Source organism: Falco punctatus (assembly GCF_963210335.1).
Source record: "Falco punctatus genome assembly, chromosome: 5".
NCBI lineage: Eukaryota > Metazoa > Chordata > Aves > Falconiformes > Falconidae > Falco > Falco punctatus.
In genome coordinates, this window is record NC_137584.1 from 3,888,406 (window position 1) to 3,915,786 (window position 27,381).

The following is a 27,381-nucleotide window of genomic DNA, read 5'->3' on the forward strand; positions in this document are numbered from 1 at the left end:
TGGTGCAACCGTTACTTCAAAAATGTATTCACCCAAGGTAGCACTGCAGATGCATTTTGCTTTTACTGTGAATTTAGATTAAATTACATAAAAATAAAAAAATCTTCCTGAAGGATTGGAGCAGCTACCAACTTCTTTACTTACGGAATCTGATGCAATACAACATCGATCTTGAGAGCTCACCGCCCCACTGTTGTGCTTATTACTTGAAACTTCTTTGTTCAGAACTGGTACAGACTGCATCCTTTCTGCTGTTGTATGCTTTGGGTGCTCCAAGACAGTGACTGCACGTGTGCTTAGCCATTACTCCCTATCCAGCAATGCTTTGTTATCTCTCAGCCTTTACACTGGATAAAACTATTGTGTCATTTGCAGTTCCCCTTGTACACTATTAATTTATGGTTTTTTGTAAAATGATCCCAAATTATATTCAGGGGAGACAAGTAAAACTGGAAAGTGTTACTTGGCACAGAAGGGAGTGAGGTACTTTTTGGATGGCATAGATTGCTTCCATTATAATTCATTAACTTCTGTAAAGAGGGTTTTCAGCTGTGAAGGGAATACACATTCTGTCTTCTGAGGTCCTAATTTCATCTGTGTACACACAAATATCTAATGTCTGCATGCACGCGTGTGTACTTACATATTCATGCCTCTGAGTATATGTACAAACATATATTTGGATGTTGAAAAAGCAGCAAATAACTGTGGATATAAATACTTAAACAGTGAATTTAGTATTTGATCATGAAATACTTAAAGCTTTAACAAACAACATTAGCAACTGCCTGAGATTTCAGTTTTTATTGCAATGGGTAGAATAATGTTTTTCAGACTATTGAGGACAAAAGGCTTAAACTGTGCACCCTGATATTATCAATGCCATAACATAAAGGAAAAAAAAAACCAACAAACCCCAAACAAAAAACCAAACACCAAAAACCAAAAAGGCCAAAATACCTTATTTATAAAGTTAACATATTGTAATCTAATGCTATGACTGGCTGGGGAAAGGGGAAATAGATGACTAATGATTTTTAAGCCTTGGAGTTAATAATACTGACAGTCATTGGAGAGGAAATGACATAATTAACTGCATGGCCAAATTGCAGCAAAGCTGTGAAGCAACTCATTATTAATAATAGACTGAATTTTATTTCCCAGACCCATTGATATGAGAAGAGATAATAACACAAAAAGCAAATACTGACATCATGATTGGATGATGGGGGTCAAATTCCAAGGGGCAGTGGGTAAACCAGTTCTTGCAGAAATATACACTAGATGAACCAGAGCCAAACTTACATTTTGCTTACATTTCCAGTGTGTTATCTTTGGCTAGCAGCCAGACACCCACTCAGCTTCTCACTGATTCCCCCTTCAGCAGGACAGCAGAGAATAAATAGGAAGGACAGAAATAAGAAAGTTCATGGGTCAAGATAAAGACAGAATTTGTTTACCAATTACTGTCATGGGCAAAACAGAAAACAGACTCGATTTGGGGAAAATGAATATATGACCAATAAAATAAATATTTAATTACTGAATCAGGTAACAGGAAACAAAAATGGCATTTCCTGCAGCCCTTGGAAGTACCCACAACGGGGAAGGTATGCACTGCAGCTTATGGAGACTCCACACTGGAGCAGAGGAAAAGTGTGATGAGGAAGTGGTGGCAGAGCCAAACCGCTGCCTACTGGTCACAACCTCCCCATTTTTGTTTCCTGATACCTGAATAAGTAATTATTATATTTTATTCTTTTTTTATTTCTAGTTTAAGGAGTTTACCCTATTCTATTCAGCATCCCATGGTGCATTAACACTGCTACTAGCATAACTGGATAGTAGTGTAGTATTTTAATGTTGCACTGGAACATTTCTGTTGAAAATTATGATTAGCACCTATTCCTGCTCAGATCAAAGAGGACTATCAAGTACAAAGAATCCCAGTGGGTCACAGCTTCTTCTACAGGAGCTGTCACTGCAAGAACACAGCTCAGTACACTTCATTGGATAGTGGGTTGCTTTATCATTTGTAAAATAGAGTCATCAGGAAATCAGGAAAACGAGAGTTATTATTAGCTGCTTTTGTGCTCCACCTACAGTTATGATATGTGAATATGGAATGATCTATAGGAATATTTTTTTAAAGACAACATCAAATAGTGGTTATTAAGGGTTAATAATTAATCACAACTGTAGATGTCACATTTAAATTTTCAGGTTTTGTCCCTTCTCATTTGCAAATGCCATCCCACTCGGAATTCAACGCTGTAATACAGTACTTTTCTTAACGGTTAAAGATTACATAAGAAACATGGAGGGGAAATCTCAATATGTAATTATTCTTTCTAGAAGATGTTTTCATAAGTGTGTAAGCTTAACTAAGTGATTTTAATATATATAAATATAAATTTTATATTAAACTATAAATTTTAATATAAAACAAAAGGACACTGGAGAATACCATGCAGTCATCATAATAAAAGGTCTTCATAGCTAGTGGAATTTGGTTTACCAACGAAATGCAAAGTAATAGCACAGAAGCTGTTGTGACCTATTTGCTATTTCTAATTATTTGCTTATATAGAGCCAGGTTCATGGGGGCCTAGTGTGTTGTAGAAGCTGTTCCTTCCTGCATAGATTATGCTATAACTTCCTTTAGTTAGAAGAGGATTAAGCTCACCTGTCTAATGGAGACAATAAATAATATAAAAGCAAGTAACTTACACAAACTTCCAAATCATTTTACTTCTAAATTTGGCCTTGAGGTCTTCTCAGTATCACTGATAAATACTCTGAAAAGTGGAGGTTTTTTTTTAAATAATAGTTTCTCAGTAAATTGGTACAGACGGCTCTATCAGAACCTAATTATGACTGTGGAGCCAGAAAATAGATTGCATTTCCCATACATTATTAATGCTCTTCAAATCCTCATTTGTCATGTTCAAGGTTATGTAGAGATGACATTCAAGGAACCCAAACTCCTTGCTCAACTCATTTTGACAAATCAAGTCCTTTATAATACCATCTTCTTAAGCTCTTGGATAATATGAAAACTGTAACAGCATTCTCATGGGATTGTACAGAAACCATAAGGTTGTAAAGAAATTATTGATGGTGAAAATTTAGTACCATAAGAAATAATTTCATTAACAAGCTTTCACTTATATAATAGTTAAGCAAATATGTGTATAAAGAAAGAATTAATTTTGTAGGACCAGCTGATGTTTACCACATGCGCATGCAAGCAGCCACATTAGGACCTGTAACTAATATGAAGACACATCACTAGAAGGTGATAGAAAATACTGGTAGTAAATGTACATGGATTCTGAAGATTTTTAATAGAATAAATCATAGTTCAAGTGGTAACCATAAAATATATGTGTGATTTTTACTGCTAGAAGTACAGCGAACATTTTAAAAAAAACCTAAAACCAGCTTGTACCCACTTACTTATTCTGAGTACTCCTAAAGAATGAAGATAAGCTTTGTATGAATAAAATCAGTCTTAGGCTTTCAGTATCTTGCTATATATTCTAACTCACAAAAAAGCCCCTTTGAATACAAAAGTCAAATGAAATGATGTGAAATTGTCACACTATCCAGCTTCCACCTAGTTTGGTGATGCATCAAACAATATTGGAGAAGTCTGTGATGTTTCAGACTTTATTATATCTCAGTATTTCAGTACAGAAAGGTACTCTGCTTTATTTCAGCCTAAGTAAACATCAATTCCTAATGGAAAAAGTGAGCATTCATAGTTATCTGTGATGAAAGATGAGAAAAAACGTATTATGAATGCAGTAGATATCTAAAACATCTGAAAAGTATAAAGCTTCTCTCATTCTATTCACCACTGTTTATACTTGCTGAAGCTAAAAAACACTTCTTAGAAGAAACACTGAATAGCAAATTATATACTGGCACGTAGCTGTTGGTCACTTACCAGAGTTATCTTGAGAACAGCTATTTAAACTTTTATATTACCTTATTATGCCAAGCCATATTATGGTACTTTGCAATATTACATTAAAATTAAAGGCTAATCCATTTTGCAGATTTACTGTACAGATAAAATGAGATAAAATCCAAGGGACCAAATTCAACACGCGTGCAACCTTTATCATCTCTGTATAGTTACACAGGTGATACCTACTCCACTGAAAACCAATATGTCTTATATTTAGGTCTAAAAAAGGCACTTGGAAGCTAGGGCAAATTTTAAAAAGCAAAAAAAAGCCATTTATTCGTCTGTCTTTTTCAGTAATCTCTTTGCTATTATTTCAGATACTTGGATTTGAGTAGCAGCTTATTATTATTCTCTCCGATCACATTTCTCCATCTTCTTGATCTTGCTGAGAAGCTGTTACTCTTCCAATAGGAAGGGGGTGGGGGTGGGGTGTGTTTGAAGGAGACATTATATCATCATGTTTTGCTGATATAAACATGATGTGGAAATTAGAACAAACTAGAACATCCTCATGATATTGAGAAGAAGCTTGCTAAAAAGAACTAAACCTGTGTTTAAACAAAATACTTTGAACAAGCAGAAAACATGAATCTGAATCAACACATTTGTGGGGGTTTCTTGCAAACAACAGAGTCTGGAAAACTTTAAGTAAATATGATACTTTGGTTCTCATATCAGTAGACAGAATTAATTAAATAAAATAAAAAGGACTTAAAAGAAATATGCTCAGTTACCATACCAAGTAACAAAAAAAGTTAAAAGACAGTTACAGGCAGAAAAGTAACCACATACGAAGATGCATGTGACCAGAGAGCTAGAACTAAACTTGATACCAGAAAATGTAGGAGCTAAAGGCATTCAGCCTGTCTAACACAGAGAACTAATTGCAGTCTAAATTTTAGGTGTTCAAATAAGTGCTGAACTGTACAGTTGGCTAGGAAAATGTGACTCTTAAAAGTCTCCAGAGGACTGTTGAACACATCTATGTGGACATCACTGCCTCTGTCCTTAAGTATAGCGATTTTTTGACATGATTTTTTTTTGGACTGAAGTATGTTCCTGCAGCTTTTACAGGCTTGGATCATGGTTCTTGTAATTCAATATCTGCTTAGAGCACTTGCAAAAAGAGGCTTCATGGCTGGTGATAATGCTTTGATAGATAGTTTGCAGCTTTTTTTCTTTTTTTAATGGGTCATTTTAGTACATTACCTTTTGCTTTATTATTTCTTGTCAGTAACAGTGCAATTGATCACTTGCTACATCTGCTATCCTTTCTTTCTCACTTTAGTCTCCACAAATTTAGGAATATAGAGATTGACTCCTCCTCACCAATAAAACCAAACATTTGTAATTTTTCAAGGAACCATTTTTGGAGTATTTTAAAGCTGCTTTCCAAGCAATTACATATTCACTTCCAGTGCAAAAGTTCTCATAGTTTTTTTCTCAAAATTATTTTCAAAAGTATTGCTTCTTTGTAAATTCTTGAGAAGTTCTCCTGCCCTGATATCTACTACAGAACAAAACGAAATGCAATCTGCAAATTACATAAGGAGATTTTATTCAACTTATAATTCACAAAAATTTTAATGGCCATATTTCGCACACCAATTGAATACTTAACCTCTTAGTTACAACTTAGCCAGTGAATGCCTAATACATTTTTTAATTTTGCCCAATCAATTGTTCCATTCAAATGTCTTATAAAAGTGTTTGTCTTTCTTAAAATTCCCTCTAGTTCCTGATGTCTTCTGGACCCATGAGGTACCCAGAACTGCCTAAGCATTCTATATGTATTGTCACATGTAGCCATATGGAAAGAGATTTTCATTCCTTTGGCTCTTAATTTCATTGGTTTGTATACTATAGAAAATAAAATTGACTGGTTTTTAATCTTTTCCTTTATTACATTACATTTGTGTACAAGTAGCTAAAAGCTCCATTGTTTCTAATATACTTTCCATTTAGAGCCCAAAGTCCCCCTCAGTGTTACTGCATCCCAAGTGCTTCACATCTATGAATGTCTGTGTTTTGAATTATTAACCCCACAGGCACTTGTAGTAGGTTTTCAGACAGAAGCTCATTTAGTTATTTCCAGTCCACAGTTCACATCTTAGTTTTTTAGATTTTTTTTTTTAATTTCTCATTTTCCACTTTTTTTTGCAACACCTCTTAATTTAATAAAATGTGAAAATGCAATTAATGCATTGTTTATTTTTTCTTCCAGTTCATTAATAACAACATGTAATGATTTTTTCATTCCACTCAGGCATAAATAACTGAAGTAATCAATATTGAAATTATGTTTAAAATTAGGATCCTTATTGTAAAGATTAATCTGAAGTTCTAAATGTTTGAAGTGAAAAAAAGAAGTGTTTAGCAAACTTGAATTAACAGTATACTAGGAATACAAAATGATATGATGGGCCTGACAATTTTTTCAGGAAAAGGTAGCTGCTTTTTTTCATTTCAAAGCTTATACACTGCTGTATATCTTTGCAGGCCTGTGCAGTTTGCTAGTGAGTTTAGCTCAATACTGAAGGGAAAGAGCACAAGATAAGAGTATGAATTACTTCTTATAACCAAGATGAGGATGTAGTTTGAAGTCCTTTAATATTTGTAGTTGGTTCTTTCTACTCCTGGTCAACTCAGAGTCGGGCACAGTGCCATTCCAGACTCTCAGGTACTTCATTTCAGGGGCTAAACCTAGACCCTTTATTGGATTCACCACACATCAGTGATGTATGACTTGCAGAGTCAATAGCTCCAGTCTTCATGGTAGTCTCCAGTTATTCATTCACTTTTCTCTACTTTGAAGATTCATACTCTCTGATATTTTCTTTCCTGAATGTCTTCATGCATTTCCTCTTTTCTTTGCACCCCCCCGCCCCCTTTTTTGAAAAAAGAAATTAATTACTCAAGCTCTAGAAAGGCATTCCTCTGAGAATGTATTCTTAATGATTAACACTTGCCCTTTGTGTCCTTAACCAAAATCTACTGTTATTGATGTTACAAAAAATAGTAAAAAAACTTTGTCTCCATCTGAACTGTTTTTTTCAGGGAAAAGTTAGAACACATGGGCTCAGATTGATGGATTATCTGACCTAGTACGTTGTCTGCATCGAGAGTTAATTTTTTCTATGTAAAAGTAAGACATGAGAAGCTGTATTCTTCTGCCTAATGCTTTCTCAATTCCCAGCTGTTCCCTTAACAGGAAATACCTGATTCTTTATATCTTTTACATAAACTCATCTTCCTTTTTCCTCCTGAGTCTGTGTAAATTTCCCAGTTCTTGTCAAGGAATTGCACAGGTCTGCTTCAGCTTCTGAAAAAACTTCCTACTCCTCCTTGTTCTGAATTGGGATCTGACTAATGTGGTAGTCTGAACTTTCTAGTACCTGTTGTGTAACATACAGTGAACAGTTAGTACCATTCATAAATTTATAGGGGTCTATTATATCTTCCTTTAGTAACCACTTTTCCATACTCAAGAAACCTGGACTGTTTGCATTCTTCTTGATATGGATGCCACTCCATATTGTCAAACTTCCTTGTTGCTTTTTCTGATTGTTTTATTTTTTAACTCTATAAAAGTATTTTGACATGAGAGGCCCAGAACTAAAAATGCTATTCAAGACGTGGTTAAATTACACATTTATTGACTGAAATAATGATTTTCCTCTGTAATTCCAACATCTGGTTAGCTTTTCTGCTTGGTGTTGAACTTGGAGCTTATGTTTTCACAGAACTATTCATTATAACCCAAGATCGTGCTACTGATCAGGAACAGTCAGTTCAGAGGTAATTGTTTTATTAAATAGTTCAGAGGTAACTGTTTTATTAAATTTTTATTTCTCTTCTGCATATTTGTGTTCTATGTCTCTGTGTGTGTACACATGAATGTACATGGATCACTTCACATATATCTATGTTGATTTTTATCTGAAACTTTATTTCTGAAATTTTTCCTTTTGAACGTTCCTAGTGGAATAAATGCGGTATCCCATAGCTTATAGAGTTATATTGTTTCCCAATATACTCCAGCTTTTTTGTGAAGAACTAGAAAGTAATGGACAAAACATATTTTTAGTTAAAATGAATAAATTCAATTGAATTTTTATTGCTTGTTTTAATATCTTTTGTCTGCCCCGAGAGGTGATCCATGTGCCTTCCTTCTCCTCTTGGACTGAGTCAAATCTGACATTCAGAATTTGTTGAAAGTATTGCTAAAGTCTGCAGTGCACGCAACTTTTATTTGTTGGGGTTTTTTGTTATGATGTTATTTACCATTAATTAAAGTCATTAGAAAACTCCTAAAAGTGCAGATGTTAATGTTCAATGTAAATACTTAGAAAGACTAGCAAACTTTCAGAAATTTCAGAATTATTACACTCCCTTCAGTAACATATTTTTAAGATAGACACTGTCAACTGCATAATTTAGTACTGTTTGTGTCATTGTATCAGTTGCTCTACAAATAGATCACCCTGCCTTTCTCTAGCCAAGAAATATAAAAATTTTAACACAAACCTGGGAATTTAAAATACAAACCTAAAAATTAAGGTAATTTAGCATAATTTTGTGAAATCTATTATTTATTATATGGTTTTTATAACCAGAACTTTCCTGATTTCTCTACTTTCATATCTTCCCTTTCCCTTTTATGTTCCCCTGCCTCACTGGCAATAGTAACTAATCCTTTTTTTCCTCTCAATTTTTTTACCAAATATATGCCTAAGCTTTGAGTATCTTAACCTGTTTTCATAAATGTGCTAAGCTTTTTAGCCAAAACATTTTCCACATTACAGAACATGCTCTGAAATAAATCATCTGTTTAAAAGATCTAGCAATATAAAATGTTTATGAAAACTGTAAGCATCAAAACGAAAAAGAGTATTCTAGTATTTAATTGTAACCCATGGTTATCAGCCTGCTCTTATACTATAAGAGAATGTCAAAATACAATATGAATTTTTCATGTACTTAAAGGATATTTTCAGGATGATAATATATAAATGAACTTATTTTATAAACAAAGTAGTCTATGTCCCACCTCCCATTTGGAAAACAGATACACTATGTCATAAGCACAAACAACCCTAGACTGAAAGCCAGGCACAAACTGAAGTATTTTTGCTATCCACAAATAGCAAAATAGCCTGAATACACTGTGAAAATGGGTCAAAAATTAGGAACAATCATAAAGATCTTCTCCAAATATGCTCATACAGAAATTTGTTAAAGTGATGTCTACCTAAAAATTTATGTATTGTTCGAAGAATAGCCAACCAGGTCAGCGTGTTAAACAGTGTCAGTCCAAAGATAATATAACATTCAGTTCCAATGCAGAGCTCTTTAGGTTATGGTTTGAAGGGATATGAAGCCAGGTGGGTGTGTTCTTGTGTCCATCTCCAGGATGCTTATCAAATGTCGGTTGTCACATAATGGATCTGTTTTGGGGTGGGAAAGTGAGGGAGACTGCAGCCTTATCTGAGACCTTTGTAACAGAGAAACATGGACCCCTGGAGTGACCATCTGCCATAGATTTCCCATGTTTGTTCCACTGAAAATATAACCGAAAAGCAGATAATTAAGACTGAGTGATATCAGATTTTTCCCTAAGATGCAGGTATTGACCTAGTTCCAAAAGGGAAATGAAGTGAGAGCTTTCTGAAACAGAACAAGGTCTTAAAATAAAAAGATTAGTCAGGATGAGTTTGGTACAATGCTCTGGGTGATGCTCTGTTTGTGTGGAGAAAGGAATGTATTCTGAATAATTAGAAAAGGCAAGATGGGCACCTGAAGGAGATAAGGAGACCCTCAAGTCAGGAAATCACTGAACAAAGAAAATTGAAAGGTCTATTCCATCTAGATCCCACCTATTGTGAATGGAATGATTAGGTGTCAAAATCAAATGAGTATGTATGTAAAAATGTTGTGTAACCTCTCATGAAAACTGTGTAAAATACCTAAATTTTCACTGAAAACTTTGGAGCTAGCTTGTCAGGTGCGAATCAGCTAGCTCTCCAGCGTTGCATGAAATAAATACCTTTGCTGCTTAAAGACAAAATTTGTCTCTGAGCAGTTACTCTGTGCCGTTTTGGCATCATTTCATATAATGAAGGCACTGGTACATAATTTTAAATATCTATATTATATTTTAGCATTTATTTTATATAGCATATTTCAATATATTATTTAATTATACGCAATAATATAACAAATAATGAAAATAGCATAAAATTCATAAATAATGCAGTAGATATGGTATGAATCATTTAGAAACATACAATGTTCCAAAATAAATCAGTGTGCCTTAAGATATTTGTTCTTTGAGTAATACATTTTTGGAATACATTTGGGATACATATTGAAACCTTTTCAGTAATTTTTCTGTCCTTGACTACAGGATATATTTTTGTCTATATCACAAATCAAGTGAAAACCTTTTCATTCCACTGAATTAAAACCACTTTTCTCAGTTTCAGGGACATCCCCAAGTTTCACTATTATTTTATAGTAGAAAGAGATCCATATCTATTTGGATACTGCTGAAGATTTTTTGGTAGCCAAATTTTAGTGACATATTCCCTCTTCTCACAGTTTTTGGTGATAAATCATTGCTACTGAATTTTCTGTTGCACATTGTTTGGTACAAATTAATATTGTTCATACAGCCTGCCCTCATCATTTGAAAAGTAGGAATCACAGCTTTCTTTGAAGTTATGCCTTATTCACCTCTTTCTACAAATCAATTTCTCATACAACTACAATATTTAATATTAATTTAATTTAACATGATATGTTGCCATTTAATGTTTAGCTTGTATGAATATTTAAACAACATAAAAGATTCACAGTGACATAGGGATTACTGGCAAAACAAAGAATATCAAAGAAGAAGCTGAATTGTTTTGCTATTGTACTTAGTCTCCTTTCTTCTCAGCTGGGAAGGTGATATGAAGTTATAATGCCATGTCCCTTTTACATGTTCCTGACCTCCTTAGGCAGGAGGAGTATGGCTGTGGAACTCAGACCCTTACAATTATCTGCCAATAAGACGCACCTGATTTACTAGATTTCTATATAGATATACACATATATGCACGGAGACACACATACGTATATTCCTGTATTTCAACCTCAAGAAGTTAGCAGAATTTAGCATGCTTCAAGGGTTTTTAAAGACTTTCGAATGATATCTTGCCAACAAATATTAACATGAGTGAATAATGATGAAATGGAAGAAGACTCACACACTGGCAGAAAGGAAGGACTGACAGTACAATGATTTAAGGTAGCAATTTCATCCATCCTTTTCCCACTCTGATTTTCTTGTCTTCAAGCATTGTTTAGCTGGGCTAAGACCACTGACTTCTAACTTGAAGGGCTACATTACAATGAATACGCTTGCCTTTTTGCATGCTCCAGGACATTTAGACAATGAAAGTTATCCTTGTGATGCAGCTGAAAGAAAAGTTCTTGCTTTCATTTCAATGTACATGTGGGGTGAAGGGCAGATTGAAGTGGGCCATCATATATTTTGATATATGTATGTGTAAGACTTTGCTAGTAACCTTAAAATCTAGCTGTTTCTTAAAACAGTAAGTAATGAGTGAAAAGATGGTGAATACAGAAGCTTGATAAGTGTACATGAGGAAAGAAAAGCTGATGGGAAAGGGAGAGGCAAAGTGGAAGTATTCCAATATACCATATTCTAAATAAGTAAGTCAATCATTTCTGCAAAGCATTAACGGTCTTGATTTTGATGCTGTATTTATTGGTTAGATTGTTCTTCATTTGCCTAAGTGCAAATGAAGCATCACAGTAATTTTCCATCTAAATAAGGTTTCCATGAGATTTTCATACTATCTGTTGTTTTATAACTCTTGCAGCAGAATCTATTTCAATAAGAGTATTGCTTTTATTACTTGGTTATGTATGACTCCTGTTACACTGAACATCAGTTAAATTAAGTGCCTTTTATTTAATATCTTATGTGTGTTGGATTTTTTTGCTTCTGGTGAGTTTTATAGCTTCTATAGATTTTCACAGTGTTATATGCATTAAGCTTGATAGAAAAGACAGAATCTATGTTTCTATGGTTCTAAGTGGCTTGAATGACTCAATCAGCATTTTTGTCAGTGATTTCAATCTGCTAAGAGGGAAGTTTTTAAACAACTGAATTATTTGAATGATAGTAAGAAGCATGAAGAACAATTAATCACACAGGGATTTTGTTTTTTTTTTTTTCTTTCAACTACATTACTGTAATATTATCATTGACTTTTCTTGTCACATGTCACCACTGCTGATTGATATGACAGTGTGTGACAAAATAGCTGAAGAAGGTATTATCTAATTTTTCTGTGAACCCTTTCACCCTGCACAGAGGTAAATCTAAAGATTATCTTGGAGTAACTTAGAAACCTGGAGAAACTGATTTATCTCCCTGAAGGATGAGAGGTCATGGGAAGATTTCAGACATGTTCTGTTCCATTCCAGCAAAGATCAAGGCATCTGAGAAGAACTTAAAATAAACTATTTTCTTCTCACATTATCCATAGTAGAATAAAAAATGATGCCTTATCTCCTGCTGCAGGATATCGATGCACTTAATTTTCCAGTGAAACAAGTATAGATGTCAGTTTAATTCTATAACATAAACACAGCATAAGCCACCTTAATATACTGCTACCCTAACAAATACATTAGTGCTAGAGTCCGTGATAAGTGTTAACTTAAAGGTGAAAGAATTTCTCCCGATTGAGGAAGTTAAATATGGTAAACCAAAAAAGTCAGATTTGCAGAACTCGATGTAAGAGTTCGTCATAAAAAATATTTCCTGTCTCCTCATGTCCTCTGCCTGATTCTGTGAAAGGCAAAGTGCATTAAAATCTCTGAAATACTGAAAGTAGTCTGAGTCTGCTAGGCAAGAAGAGTAGTACCAGCTTATCTGAAAGACTGATTGATATCTTATGGATTATGTAATAAGGCATGTTAAATACTGAATTCACTGTATTTAAGTAATTTTAGCACCTGCTACATTTTTTTTCTCTTCACAAATAAAATTCATTCATTTCAGTCTTAGGATGTGCTTCTCAAGCACAAGCTAGAGCCTAATAAAATGCCTGCTTGCTGTTTGTTCAATTTCTAGTTTTCTTGCCTAAAATATGATCAACTTTTAAAGAAATATTTCTTAAGTGATACAACCTTGAACAAATACTCAGTCTTTGTGTCCAAAAATGAAGCACCCACATTCTATATTTTGGTATTCTGATCTCCTAAGTTACTGAATAGATGCAGCTACCAGGTATTAGTTATGAATAATTCAATTCATTTTTGCTGTCCTGTGAATCATCATGACAAATAACAACTTCAAGTATTCACTGGATGATTGGTAGCTATTAGGGAATGGTAAATCTCATTAATTTCTCTCATGAAATTATGTGATACTAATGTGGTAACAAAGTAAAACAAAATACCTGTTGGTTTGTTGTGGGGTTTTAATTTTTTTAAATTATTTTATCTTTATTTTGTCTGAAAAATATTTTGAGCTACTTTAATTTTTCTACTATATTTAGGAGTTTATTCTAAAGGAAAAAATGTAAAATTATGATCCCTTTTGCACTATTTTAGTTTCCTAGTATTGTTGAGAACCTTCTGGTGTTTTACACACCTGTGATGATCTAAACACTCTGGCAAGCATATCTTTTTCTGTGTGTTGATGAAAGGCTAAAATTTGCCATTCCAGTGCACTCTATAAACCTCTCCTTCACATCCCAATATTCTGTATTTTTGTTCCCTGCTAACCATCCTAGTCCCTGTCAACTATGGTCTGACCTCTCCACTTTTCTGAATGGCATGCTTAATTTAGTGTTCAAGACTCAGTGTTGCTGATTCCTCCATCTTGTCCAGTCTTTTCCATTTTGTTTTCTCCTATGGGAACTCTGTGCACACTTGATGTAAGTAAGTACACTTTCAGCTCACCTAATTGTCCTTTGAAATATATGAAACAAAGTTTAGTGTTTGGCATATTTTAGGAGAGCACTTTGTAGCTAAAATATACTCAGGAGATTGCTATTTAAATGACAAGATAACTGCTTATTAAATGATGCATCTATTTTAAAACCAAAAGATTAATGCCTTTCTTTTCTTTTTTTTTTTTTCTTTTTTTCTATTTTTTTTTCAACTCCTCTGGAAACTTAAAGTGGTGATTTTCTCATTTCATAATTCAGGCAATTTTTCTCCTGTGGAATCAATATGAAAATAGCAACATTTTCTGGATTAAAAGCTCACCACTGCTTTAGTGAAAATTTTATTTCTTTGCTTGAGTAATTTCTCTGACCTTCTTTCTATTCCATTTTTTATTTATATAGAATAAGACATTTGTTATTTCTCAATTTAAATTGCTTTTTATCCATGCAGGACAAATTAAAATGGAACTCTTAAGGGAATCATATCATCTTGATTACCATACTAAGAGGCAGGTTCCACCACTATTGCTCACTGACCTGTGTCTATAAATTCTTACTTCAAATTCCAGCTCTATAAGTGACTTTGGGCTATTTAGTTAACCTCTGTGTACTTGGCTTTCTCCCTCTGAAAATTATTTTTTTTTTGAGCTTTGCAAAAGATCTGGCTTGTTTTGTAAACACAAAACCTCCAAACTATGTTTATGATTAAAATCACACAACCTGAAGATTTCATGTAATCATGTTACTATTTCTTGAACTACTTTAATTTTTCATTAAAAGTGGATGAAAGGAACAAACAATTGTAAGAGTTCTACCTTTAGGCTGTAGGTTCAGAAAGACTGTGAAGGCTACCATGAGCACTGGGGGTTGACTGAGCTCTTTTTCATCCTTGGCATCATGGCTCATGGCAACCAATCTGTGCCACTGAGCAAAGGTCTGAGCAGAGAGCAAAAGTGGAAAAACAAACACAAAAATCCCAGGCAACCCAGGAAAATAATGTGAAGAATATCCTTGTCTACTCCATTCACAGTTTTACTTCTTTCTGGATGCTGCTAAGTTCCTTTTCTTTTACTTCAAACAGTCTACAGCATTCAAGTCTATTGCTACTTGTAAGGGGCCATAAATGTCATAAATGAATGTCATGCACCCAGGGAAAGCCATGTTTTTTCCCTTTTGAATATACAGTATATATCAAGATTTGGTCTACAGTTTTCTAGACTTTTGTCAAGAAAGAGCCCCTTCTAGACATGAAACACAGAGACTGGGGTGAGGAGAAATAAATGATCAGAGACAAAACATAATTTGCCCATGGCTATAAATAGGTTTTGCTGTGTTACTTAGTAGATATTACCTCTTCAGTTACCTACTGCTTATTATTAAATCCCAAACCGGAATTTGGTTTGGGGTGCATTTCATCGCTGACAACAGTTGAGAAGGGCCATAGGAAGCACATAGAAGAGGATGCTTCAGTACAAGAACCTTACTGAATGCACTGAGTACACAACGTGCCTGAGTGAGCTCAACAATTCACATCTGCAGACCAAAAGAAACTTCCCTCTCCACCTCTTTTGGTACTTTCTTCCCCTGCTGTCTTCTGCAGATTTCCTATACCTTCTTTGCTTCCTCATTTACTTCTCCCTCCTGTCACCAATCCATTTGAAATGACAGCTTCCTCCAGTATGCTTACTGGGTCACAAAATAAACCAATTTAATTAAACAATTCTTGCTGACACACTGCTCATGGGCAGTTTGCTGTCCACCAGAACTCCGAGGTCCTCCTCAGAGCTGCCTTCCAGCAGGTCAGCTCCCAGCCTGTACTGGTGCATGGGGCTGTCCCTACCCAGGTGCAGGACCTTACACTTGCCTTTGTTGAACTTTGCTACATTTCTCTCCACCCAACTCTCCAGCCTGTCCAGGTGTCACTGAATGGCAGCGCAGCCTCTTGGTGTATCAGCCACTCTTCAACTTGCTGAGGACACACTCTGTCCCTCCATCCAGGTCACTGAGGAGCAAGTTGAACAGGACTGGACCCAGCACTGACCCTGGGGCACACCGCTGGCCCAGGGCCTCCAGCCAGACTCTGCACCATTGATCACAGCCCTCTGAGCTCTGCCATTCAGCCAGTTCTCAGTCCACCTCACTGCCCACTCACCTAACCCACACTTCTTGGGCTTACGTATGAGGGTGTTATGGGAGACAGTGTCAAAAGCCTTGCTGAGGTCAAGGTAGACAACACCCACCACTCTCCCCTCATCTACCCAGCTAGTCATTCCTTCATAGAAGGCATGGCCAGTTATGATTTCCCTCTGGTGAATCCATGTTGACTAATGCCAAGTACCTTCTTTTCCTCCACATGCTTTGAGATGACCTCCAGAATTAGCTGTTCCATCACCTTCCCAGGGATGGAGGTGAGGTTGGCCAGCCAGTAGTTTCCTGGGTCTTCCTTCTTTCACTTTTAGAAGACTGGAGTGACATTAACTTTCTACCAGGTCTCAGGCATCTCTCCTTCTCCATGACCTTTCAAAGATGATGGAGAATGGCTTTAGTGATAACATCTGCCAGCTCCCTCAGCACTCGAGGATGTATCCCATCAGGGTCCAGGAGTTTGTGGGTTTCAAGTTTGCTTACATGATCTCTAACCTAGTCCTTGTCAACCAAGAGAAAGTCTTCCTTTCTCCAGACTTCCTCTCTTGCCTCCAGGGTCAAGGATTCCTGAGAATTTACTGGCCTTGGCAGTAAAGTCTGTATCCTTTGTCACCAGAGTACCCACCTCATTCAACAGCAGGTCCATCCTTTTCCTACTGATGTATTTGAAGAAGCCCTTCTTGTTGTCCTTGACATCTTTTGCTAGATTTAATTAGAAACAGACTTTAGCTTTTCTTATTGCATCCCTGCATGTTATGACAATGTTTCTATATTCCTCCCATGTGTCCTGTTCCTTTTTCCACATTACATAAATTTCTTCTGCTTGAGGTTTGCCAGAAGCTCCTTGTTCATCCATGCAAGGCTCCTGCCCACTTTGCTTGTTTTCTTAATGATAAGAATGCACCTCTATTGAGCTTGGAGGAAGTGATGCTTAAATATTAGCCATCTCTTGGATCCCCCTACTTCTAGGGCCCTAACCCATGGGATTCCTCCAAGTAGTTCCCTGAAGAGACCAAAGCTAGCTCTCCTGAAGTCCAGGCCTGCAATCCAATTTATTGCCCTCTTTATTCCTCTGCTCAGGATCCTGAACTTTACCATCTCATGGTCACTGCAGCCAAGGCTGCCCCCAGCCTTCCTATCCCCAACCAATCCTTCTTTGTCAGTACAAGATCCAGCAGCACATCTTGCCTCGTTGGCTCCTCTACCACTTGTGTCAAAAAGTTAATAGTGCTTTGCAGGAACCTCCTAAACTGTGTGTGCCTAGCTGTGTTCTCTATATATATATACACACATGCATATATACAAATGTTCACTTACAACAAAAGAGTCTGGAGAGCCTTACTTCTAAGACAGATAGCTGAAGTTATCAATATGACTTTTCTCTCACTCTTTCAACTACAGAGCCATCCTAAGTAAATATTCATTTCACTTCTTTTTTCACCTTCCTTTTTGGGTTTTCAGTTTATTTCTCCTTGGTGTACTGCATTATTTTAACTTAGTGATACAAATACTGTCTGTATTCCAACCATTACTTAACTATGTCAGCCATTAGAGTGAGAGCTGGTTAAATGTCTCACAAGATGTACAACTATTGATTGTGTATGTGTGCCTGTGCTTAATTTCCTAAAAATATCAGCATCAAGGGAATTATGAACAACTTGCACACCTTTTATCTCTTTGCTTATTTGTTTGGTTTTTTTTTTAAGATATATATGTGCTCTTTGGCCATTGAGTTTTCATTCCATTCTTTAATAGAGCAGAGGATAGAAGTCATTAATCATATGCCAGACTGGGGAACTATAGATATAACTCTCAAGTTTCAGAGTAGTAAACAGAAGATGTTTAATATAGAAACAGTTTCAGTCAGTCAATGAAAAGCTATCTATTTTCATTGTTTTCCATTAAATATCACTCTGGTTTTGATTCAGTAACTGATCTGATTTCTATAGAAAACTAAAATAGTACAATTGTTACAGTCTTCAATGTGCTAAACATCTACTTAGTAGCTAAGATTTACATTATGCAAATAATAATGCTATGTATATATTTAATTCAGATTATGATTGGTCTTGTATTAGAAAGTGGAAATAGAAAAAAACTATGTGTATAAACTGTACATAAGATGTAAAGTTTTAAATGCATTTAATATGATAAACTAATGCTTATGCATAATGAATTATGGTCAAATACAGAAACTAGAGATTACCTTGCAAAATCTGTATCTCAGAGTGATCAAACATTTCTAAGTAAAGACAAGTTTTGATGCAAGGTGGATTTTTGCTTTCCTAAAGGTTGGTATAACCATGTTGCAGTTAGATTTGCATGGTAATACATGTAACTTTGAACCAGGAAGTGATGTGCAAAATTCCCCATTGAAAAATACATTAAAACTAATTGAGAATGAACTGGTTTTTTTGGCTAGGATGCAGTTATTTTTTTTCAAAGTAGCTGGTATGGTGCTATGTTTTTTATTTGTCACTAAAATAGTGTTAATAACACACCCCTGTTTTAGTTATCATGGAGCAGCACTTACACAGTGTCAGGGCCTTTTCTGCTTCTCACACCAACCTGGCAGAAGTAGCCTGGAGGTGTACAAGAAGCTGGGAGGGGACACAGCTGGGACAGCTGACCCAAACTGACCAAAGGGATATTCCATACTATATGACATTGTGCTTAGCACTAAAAATAGGGGAGAAATTTTTCTAGGGCTGTTGACGCAGAAGGCTCGGACACAACTTATACGACCAAAGTGATCAAGTTAGTGCCACTTTATTGAAAGACTTACAGCAATTTATACTCTCAGCAAAAGATAAACATGTTACGTAGGCTTTGTTATGTAAAAAGTGATAGGTTAAAACTACTTGTTCCACGCTTCCACCTCCCTTATGATTGGTCCTGGTGTGCTGCCCACATGCTGCTCCCCCCTTGTGCAGGCATCCTGGTGTTTCTCATCTTCCCATCCAGTTCTCTTATCTCCCTGTGAATACACAGCCTCCCCATTTCCCTTGGCCTTGCACATGTCCTTCACAACACCTGCAGCTTGTTAGGGCTGCGGCCTGTTATTACAACCAAGTTATTCGGTCTGGATTGTTCATAGTATGTCCGTTGTCTTCCAGCCACTCCACAAAGGGCTGCTGTTGCTCAGGCACTGGCTGGGCATTGGTTAGCTGGCGGTGAGCTGCTGGGTTTTTGCATCTTTTATTTTTCTTAGTTTCTCTTCTCTTTGAAGACAGGTGCTAAACCACAATAAACGGTCTAGACTCAGGGCATCTTTCTGGGGAAAGAAAAAAAAAATCTCAAATTGGTAAGAATTTAATTTAGTTGTTTCACTGTTTGCAATGTGAAAGAAGGATGGAGGTTTACAACATGTGACTAGTTCAGTCTATGCAATCATAGAGCAATTAACCTGTGGACAACCATTCTGTTTGATGATGAACAGAAAAAGCAATCCCCCTCTAAGTAAAAACTTCTTCACGATTAGCAATCTATGTAAGTAATAACTCCTTAAAAAAATAAAGAATTTTATGTCTTACTTATTCCAATGTACCTGAATATTTAAAGTCTGTCTGATCAGAAATCTTTTGTTTGTTTCATGATATGTGGTGAAACTACAGACTGACTAGTATCTGACTTTTCAGCTTATTAGCATTCTTTAACACCAGCTTCTTAAGCTTGTTTCTCATTACAAGGTGTACAAACTGTTTTAGTTATCATAAACTCATTTTTTTCCTTCTTAAGGGCTGTCATACCCCATCACCACATGATTTCTTACTTTTACTTAGGAAGTTAAGCCCCACATGTTACTGCTTTCATGGAGACACCTCAGTACCCTCAGGTTCCAACATACACTTTCTTATACAGGAACTACAATAACTGTTTATTCAGAATTAGACACTTACCCCTTTAATTCACCATGTATAGTGATTGAAGATTTGCAAAAATCTCTGTTTGCAAGAGACAGTAGAAGTGGCATTCAGAATACTGATGATGCTGAAACTAAGTTACATTTAAAATGGGGATGGGAAGTTACTTTTGTTTATGCTACAGTTTGGCTGGAAAGAAAACCCACAGCTGGTGCAACCTTAAGCTTGGAGCAGGCTGAGCTTCCCCACCATGACTCTGATGTCAAACAGACTTTGTCTTTATATCTCTATAGCAAAGAGTGAACGAGGCAGAGGAAGTCTATTTATAGTCTTTGATATTTTCATGTGAGGTAAGTCAAACACAGGCAGGTCTATAGGGTTGCTGGCTAAAATATGGAAGCCTCTGAAAAATCTGTCTTTCATAATTCCCATTTATTGAGGAAACTCTTAGCTAGTGGTTATAAAATAGATCATTAGCCTTGGCTACAGTGTTACCAGATGGCAAATGGCACTGTGGGAAAAACCCACCTCCCTCTGTAACTAGTAGAGTGATACCTAATTTTAGGAAGATAGATCTTGCATGTGTGGTAATCCTCACACTTAGGACCTCCAGGCTGGAAATAAAAAGGTATCCTGAAAATGCTATTCTTGGTATAAGATGCAGCAGATAATCTTAAATTTCGCAGGCTGCTGTGAACAATCACCTAGTTTTCTCTCTATTCTAGTTTACCATTGAAAATAAAGAATACTTTTTCAATGGGACTGATGTTGCACACTTGAGAAATTCCCTTCTGAGGAAAATCCAGACAGCAACATTATGTAATGATAAATAAAAAAGAAAACATTTCATCAGCAAGAAAGTCAAAGCTTTCCCCTTAATAGGATTTAGACTCACTAATAACAGTACATCCTCAGCAGAGAATAATAACTACTGAACCCAGAATATTCAAAGCTAAATTAAAAATTTATTTTACCAATTTGGCTTTCCAAATGTAAGTTGGCTATATTTCTATTATGAGTCTATCTATCTATCTATCTATCTATCTATCTACCTACCTATCTATCTATATACATATCTATATATGTATTCATGCAATCAACCTATGCAAGTGATTGCTTCTTCCTATCCAGTGAAAGAACAGAGATAGATTCATATTGTAATTTCAGGAAGGAGCTCATTTATAACAGCGAGAAAAACTGCCATAAAAAATGACCAAGTAGGAGAACAAGTATGATATTGGAATAGGAACAGTGAGCAACAGCTTAAGAAGGTTTGTTTAGGTTTTGGGAGATTGGGGGGTTGCTAAGAAAAAAGGAACTTTGGGGAAAGTTTCTGTTTGTACTAACTTATATACCATATAAAGCTTCTAGATCATGTTTTAGGTATAAATCACTAACAATAGCCATGTGTTACAAACCAAATCAAAGTTTTTTGTGAACAGGATGAGCAGCCACTTGGGGAAAGCTTTAAACAAGGAACAACGAGGAAGGCAGATGATGACCAGAAATCAAGTGAGAAAGTGGTAGACGAGGCTATCAAGATAAATGTGCAAGGTTACATGCTCAGAGAACAACCCCTGAAAGTTTGCAGCTGATGCTAAATTGGGAGGAGTTACTGATACACCAGAAAGTTGTGCTGCCACTCAGAAGGGCCTTGACAAGCTGGAAAACCAGGGCAACTGGAATCTTGTGAAGTTCAACCATCAGAAATGTGAAGGCCCACACCCAGGGAAGAATAACCCTGGGCACCTGTACAGGCTGGAGTCTGGCTGCTAGAAAACAGCTTGGAAGAACAGGGCCTGGATGTCCTGGTAGACAATAAATTAAACATGTGTCAGAAGTGTTCCTGATTTAGATGATTAGGAAAAACATTGCCAGCAGGTCAGTTAGGGTGATCCTTTCTCTTTGCTCAAGAGTGATGATAAACATACAGAATTCTGGGTCCAGTGCTGGTCTCAGTACAAGAGAGACATGGAGTTACTTGAGTGAGATTGGCAAAAGACCAAAAATGATTAAGGGACTGGAGTATTTGTCATATGAAGAGAGGCTGAGAGAGTTGGGATTTTGCAGTCTGGAGAAGAGAAGGTTCAGGGTTGATTCTATCAATGTGTATAAATACATGATGGCAAACTGTGAAGAAAACAGAATCTGATTCATCTCAGTGATATCCAGTGAAAGGACAGGATGCATTGATCAAGAATTAAAATACAGGTAATGTCATCTGAACATGAGAAAAAAACTTTTTTCCTGTGAAAGCTGCAAAACACTGGAACAAGTTACCCTCATATGTTATGGAGTCTCCATCCTTGGAGATATTTAAAACCCAACAATGAGCAGGTACTACACAATCTGTAGTAACCTCAACTATTCTGTGAATACATAATTACACTTAAAGAATTTCCACTTCTAGTTTCCATTCCAGAGCAATAATCCATTAGCACTACTTCTGAGAAACCGAGGAATGCCTCTATGATCAAGAGTGCATACATGTGAGGAAGGCCCAGGAGATTATTACAAAAAAAGAAATTACAAATCAGAAAGAAAGAACTCAAATAAATAGGTCAAGCAGAAACAGCCTTTTACAATTATTGTTTGACTGTTTTCTTGGACATATCAAGACAATTTCAAGACACATTTTCTGCTAGGAAGGAGAAAACATTAATATCTCCAAATGTCCAGTGCATGGATGAGGAAATTAGGACAATGAAGACACACGTATTCTCTGGTCCCACAGTGAAACAGCTATCACAGATCACTTCTGATATCTCAGCCCTTACTCTTTCCAGAAATTGGACTTCCAAATGGATGTGTATATACATGTGTGGCTTTTAACAAAAATACAGTGTGCCAGAAACTCAATCCCTGATAGAAAAAGATCATTCCATCCTGGAACAGTGCATAGACTTTCATGCAGGCAAGTGAGAAGTAACAAAGGCTTGGAAGGGAATCAAGAGAGATGCTGATGACAGAATGTAAAATTTATTTATTGTCACTGGAATTAGGTTCTGGTTAGCTTAGAGCAAAATAAGATATTTGAAAAGACAAATAACATGCTTATATTTTCATCTTTTTAAATGCTATTGAACTTTTAAGAAATTGATGTTAATTCTATGGGGTAAAGCCCCCATATTCAGTTTCCAAATAGAAAAACCACTGCAATAAATTAAATTATCAGTGCTGCAGGTTATAGGCTGCTACCCTCATTTCAATCTAGAAAGACCAGTGGTGCCATAAGGAAGAATAGTTCTCTAGAGATCTGAAGCAAAAGGAGCAGGTGGCTTTAAAAGCATCAGTAATGGTCAATAAAAAGAGTTGATTCAAAAGAATCTTCCCAAGGGAAGAAAAAACAAGCTGATTGGCATAAAGCAAATGAGAGTGTAATCGGAGACATCTGCATATTGGAATGTCCTTTCCTTCCTGAATCACAGTGATATTTTTACTAGCATTAGATTAATATTCTTATTCTATCAGTTCCTTCTGGTTCACAGGTAATACTCAGAAGACAGGAGTTTGTTGTTGTTTTTTTTAAATATGCAGGATACTGAATTCAAGAAACCTGTCTTTTCTTCATAATTTCTTTATTAAAAAAAAAAAAAACCAAGAACAAAAAAACCCCAACAAACCCAACCAACAACCAAACCCAAAATATCAAAACCCCCAAAAGAAAACAAAATTTCCAAATAATAAAAACCTTTTAAAGAGTTTCTTTATGTGCTGTGTAATATCTATATGATATGACAAGGCAGATACTCTGTCTTGAAAAAGTTGCTAGCTAATGTTTCAGTAATATATATTATTTTTTATTATCCATAGAAATATCAGCCTGAAAGGTTCAGTCCATGGGAAGCTCAAACACCAATACGGCACACAAACACATTAAAATACTTAATGACCAGAGGAGAAATGACTCTTAAGAATAGCTTATAATTACACCAAGTGAATATGTATCAATTTTTATCTCATAATTTTGATTCCACTGATCTATGCAATCTTGCATTTAGTCTTTTTATGAAAATTTGACCAGAGCTCCTCCTCTCTCTTTATCTCAAGATTGATTTCTAGCTCTTTCTGTATTGCTCCTTTTGCCACTTAGTTCTATATTTTTAACTACCTGTTTGTTGAGCAACTCTGGCGGAACTATATTTAGTTTAGTCAACTTATTAAGTGCAATCCTTTCCATTGCTTTTTAGCTCATTGTATACTACTGCCTTGAGTTGTTTATGGCTGTCAATTACTTCTTTATTTTTCTGACTTTAGATGCAGTCATCATATTCCCAAGTAGAAACTCAGCACCTCCACACCACGGCTATATTCATTTGTGTATATGGGTCATGCTTGCTCCATTTCCTTGTGCCATAACATAACAATCCCAAATTTTTAAGAGCTAAGTACACAAAGGTGCCTGAGACTCAGTGACAATATCCTTTTCTTATATACTATGCCACGCTGTGAAATCTGTATTGCTAATTAATGGACACAGGCAGAACAACAAGGACAATTTATAAACCTTTAATAAGATTTAAAAAACACAGTGTGCACAGTATGGAAACATTTACTCCACAGAAAATATAGATGGGAAAGGTAACCCTACCTATCTTTCTCAATAACCATCCACCTCAAGGCTGGGACTGTTCTTTCTCCTATGATCTCACAGCAAAGAATATATTGTTGAAGGTAAAAATGTCAACTCTTCATATTTTCTGATCAAACACAATAGTCCAGTAACAAATGTAATCACTAAAATCCTTGAGGCAGAAATTCAAGTATTCTTATTTCTCATTTGACACGATGATTTTTACTTCGTTTTTTCACTGTCTTGCAGGCATGTGATTAAGGACACTCAAAGTTGTGTATCTGAATCTGTTCCATAAGAAGACTAACATGTTTTATACACATAAAAGGACTGGCCTCTGTACCTTCCATATAAATGAGCTTAACTGCCCTGTTCTAGTAACGCATTTAAACAAAATTTTTGTCAGTGATACTTAAATAGTTTTCACAATATGAAAGAGCATTAGAACAAGTATTTGAGCCATCATATTAGGAAGCTTTCTGAAGACCATGCCAGACACTCCTGTAAATTCAAATCTTCCATTCCTAAATTTTCAATATCCCAGTGGTTCTGTAAACATTACGTTATTGTTGAGGTGTTCTACAGAAGGACCAATTGGATGAACATGGTTGAGAATAGTTGCTACTAGCAGTATAAATAGGAAAGGGCTTAAGGATATAAATGCCCTCTAGCAGTTAAGCACCTGACATTCATGAGGAGCAGTGGGGATGGTGCCAGCCAGAACCATCCAGTCCAGGTAGACTGGGTGCTAGCTCACTGAAAACACTGTTGATTAAGGTTTTAAATTTGGATGCCAAAGGTTGCAATTAGGCAACAAATTCCCTCAGGGAGCTTAGTCTTGAAATGGCAACATCTTTATTTATTAAAGTGTTCACAAATTTCTGAAATCTTCTAAACCACATAGACATAGTCTATGATTTTAAAAACCTTTCTTTAGAGTTACCGTTTATTTGTTACCATTTCATACCATTTATTAATTTAATACTATTTTTTAATATTTGAAGTTTTCAGATTTTGTTAACTTGTCATCCACATATTCATTTCCTCAAAACTTCTATTGTCTGCAGGTGCTAGTATTTTTTTCACCTAAAGCATGTACTTAACTTTTCTTAAGTGTTTAAAATAGTGTCTTAGTATGAGGAAGAAGGACTTCATCCACTTCTCTATGAATAATTTCCTGATTTTCTTGAGCAAAACTGCTTCATGGCCTAGTTTCTCCATTTCTGAATTAGTATTCATTGCTCATTTCTGGAAATTTTTCATTTCCTCATGTTTTAAGAAAATAATTTTCAAAAGCTAGTGTAAAGGTTCAAAATAGGTTGGGTTAGTATTATCAAATGCAAAGACTAATAATGTATGTGATGAAGAAATTATTCTCCCTCTTTTATTCCTTTTATCAAGCTAGGGAGCCTGGAGCTATATTATTGAGCACCTCCCCTGCTAAATCTTATGCTCTGCAATTATATGTGCACCATGTTATATACTATTATTACTGCACTTGAAAATGTAGGAATTTTCTTTTTCTATGAAAAAATATCTAATTCTAAAGATAAATTTATAAACCAAAACCTAAACATAGATTTTGATGATAATTTTGGCCTCCAAGTAGATCAACATGATCTATCACAAATTTTCTCCTTATGTTGCTTCAGTCCAACCGAATCCTTTCCTTGTTATTTGCTTCTTATCAATGTTTTCTTTTTCTTTCATTCCACAACTGCAGCTGGTGTTAAGCATAACAAACAATTTAAGGACTCTGTCTCAGAAGTCTAATGGTTTTAAGCCCCTCTGATAATTTTACCCTTTTAACATAAAAAGTTTCTACAGTGGTAATGCTTCTGTTTTCTGCCACCAAACAGTATGTGTAGTCTTTCATCTAATTTTCCTTAGTTAACATTTAAGCTATTGCTTTAGGCTGCCTGAAAGATTTGCATTATCAAACATAAATACAGTAAACATTGTGATGTGAACATGATTTGTTTTAATTATCCACATAAAATAATTCTATCTTGTTTTTTTCAGAAGAAAACATGTTAAGAAGCTTCTACCCTTTCTTCTCTGTTTCTCCATTGAAGATTGTCAGAGGTGTGGCTGAGTCATATTTTCCAGATGTCCTTGGCATTATGACTGTAAGATAGCAGAATTAAACAGCATTCTAATTCCATCATTATATTGCCATTAAATAGGTATTTTCTGGAATTTCTTCGTGTTAACAGCTCTGATGTCTTTTTTTTTATAACTGAAACACTAAAAGCCTTTCCTTAAGGAGTAAGTCTTGTCTAGTCATGTTTGTGTCAAAGACATTAAATTCCTGTTTAAACACACCTTATCAGCTGTTAGGTTTGACATATGTTCTTTATTTACCATTCTGTAAGAAGAACTTAAAGCTTCAATATTTATGGCATTTTTAGACAGAGGACTTATTTTCTTATTGCTAGTCACTAAATATTGGGTTGAAGAGAAAGGAAGGAAAAAAAAAGATTTAGGCATCTAACATGGGGATTCAATGGAATTTAGGAGCTCAGATCCAGATCTGTAATCCTGAAAATTCCAAGTTAATTGATTTCTAAACCCTGAGGCATCTGATCTCTAAAGGGCTTTCAGCTTTTTACCAGAAAGTTTCCTGAGTAACATAAGTACAAAGTCCTTCACTTTTGACAGAATTAAACTGTTCAGTACCTATTTCTAACCCAAATAGAGGCAAAGTATTATCTTTTATAAACCTCATGACAGTCTTAACCTTGTAAACACTATTACATCTATGGGATCAGTCTCACAAAATGTAGTCGTGATCAACAAGTGAGCCCTGCTACTCTATTTTTTTTTTTTTTCTTTTCTTTTTTGGACATT